General features: G+C 27.3%; 1 protein-coding gene across 1 annotated transcript in view; it reads left to right on the top strand.

The window, feature by feature from the left end:
• Nucleotides 1–2,437, top strand: part of LOC108730207 (RCC1 and BTB domain-containing protein 1) — a 10,595-nt gene that overhangs the window by 1,912 nt on the left and 6,246 nt on the right. The gene's annotated exons all lie outside the window — the stretch shown is intronic.

Raw genomic sequence — 2,437 nt, 5'->3', positions numbered from 1 at the left:
TCTTCTGTCAAAATTTATTTTGATTAAAATATCTCAGAAACTAAAACTGTAATGAAAAATCTAATGATAATTTTATTATATATACGAAGTACGAACTTTCGATTGCGACTGGTCCGATTAAAATCGGTACGCTCAATCCTGAGATCTCGTGATCTTTTAACCTGAAAAGATCATTTGGTTATTTCCAAGTTTCAGACTCACACGTACACATACACGTAAAGCCAGTTTGTCATTCAAGGGGCTTTCGCGATGACTACATATATATACAATAATATTACTAAAAAATTATGCAATATAACTGAATGAATATTAATGTATGCACACAATCTTTAATATTTAAATAAAAATATATAACATACTAATAATAACATACTAATATAATATAAAAATTATATAACATATATATTATAAATATATAACATATATATAATAAAAAATATATAACAAAATATAATAAAATATAATATAAATAAAAATATACACGTCGTAAATATACAAAAGATCAAATGTTTCCGAATGTCAAACAATTAATGATAAAGAAATTATGGGTCAAAATTCATGGTATACAGATATAAGAGGATTTCCAAATAATGATAATGTATCGTGTTATGCTAATGCTTCAATTCAATGTATATTCAATTCTTATATTCTCAGAAAGATATTACTTTATCTTAAACGTACAAATGCATTCAGAAAATTAATTGACTCTTATGTATCTAATGAAATTTTGAATATAAACGCAGTGCGTAGATTGGCTGGTGATCGATATCTTGAAAATATTCAGCAAGATGCTGGTGAGTTTATCAAAGATCTTATTAATAATTTAGTTAATATAAAGAGTATAATCGAATATCAGTTAAACGTAACATTACGATGTAATAAGTGCAATTATACAAAAATAGAAATTTATACAAATTATATATTACTACTTCGATTACCAGAAAATTTAAAAAAATCATATACTTTTGAAGAACTAATGCAATATAATTTTTCACGTTGGACTAATGTAAAAAAATTATGTGCTAATTGTGGTGTTAATTCTATATTTGAAAAAACTGATATAATAAAAACAAATGGTATTCTTATCTTTCAATTATTATTATTTAAAATTTGTAATAAGAAAGTTACAAATCTAAATATTAAAGCTATACCTATAGCAAAGATATCTGTTAATGTGAATACGTATAAAATTATTAATGCAATTTTTCATCATGGTGAAAGTATAATCGATGGACATTACACAAACATACGTACTAAGGATGCACAATGGGTACTAATAAATGATTTAAGAATACAAAAATGCAATTGGCCGCGAAATGCTAAAAATGCATTCATATTCTTTACAGAGCAAATAAAATAAAATGTATTTTACACACACACACACACACACACACACACACACACACACCGACCTCCGCTTAAAAAATAAAAGGAAACATCTTCTAATTTTTACAAAAAGAAGTGAAATCCTATAAAAAAATACCTTACAAAGGTGAAAAAAGATACGCCAAGTACATAAAAAAAGACTTAATATTTATTCAAGAATTAGCTATTCAAAAATAAGTATGAGATCAACATAATTGGCCAAGTATATCATTACGAAAAAAACTTTGAAAACTCAATAAAAATCTATTCAAAAATTATTTGTGAAGAATGAATACATTATCAGCGCAGGTACCCAACAATTACATGCAATAAACGTTTAATGCATCCAAACATGCGTGCAGTTATGATTTAATATATTTAAAAGTATATGCAACTAAACTTTAACGTACTTATTCTCTTATTTCATACAAATCTTAAGTCGTATGAAACGAGCTGTAATGAAAATGATGAAGGGGATCATAGTAAAGCAGATACTTGGCGTGCCCGGATCATGGATAAGAACAGTAGGTTCACTCAGCTAAAAATGATAATAGTTATCCCTTGCACATGATCATTCTGCACATTTAACAACATGGTGCTCCAATCAGTTTCCTCTATTAAAATACTATAGTTTAGGAAAGTTAAGCGATTTCGCTCTTATAGATGCTCACGTACAACTGACAACATGGAGATCATGTAACAACCAATTCAAAGATGTAGACACACATTAAGGTATATTTACACAAACTTGCATATCCGCATATAAATACATGCATAAAGAAAATTATTCAATCACATTTTAAATGCATCTTTACAAAAGAAATGTGATTGAATAATTTTCTTTATGAATACGTTTATGCGTGCATAGCCGCATCTTACTTATACTGAGCCTTTCTTACACATCTTATACATGTGGATCATATCTATTATTTATATATTTTCAAAACATTATGTTAAATTATAAATGGATTTACAAGAATATATTAAACTACCCGGGCACGCCAAGTATCTGCTTTACTATGATCCCCTTCATCATTTTCATTACAGCCCGTTTCATGCGACTTAAGATTTG

Source organism: Mycetomoellerius zeteki, unplaced genomic scaffold, assembly GCF_001594055.1.
Source record: "Mycetomoellerius zeteki isolate Tzet28-1 unplaced genomic scaffold, Tzet1.0 scaffold86, whole genome shotgun sequence".
NCBI lineage: Eukaryota > Metazoa > Arthropoda > Insecta > Hymenoptera > Formicidae > Mycetomoellerius > Mycetomoellerius zeteki.
The sequence above is the reverse complement of the archived record's forward strand: the minus strand, read 5'-3'. Positions and strand labels throughout refer to the sequence as shown.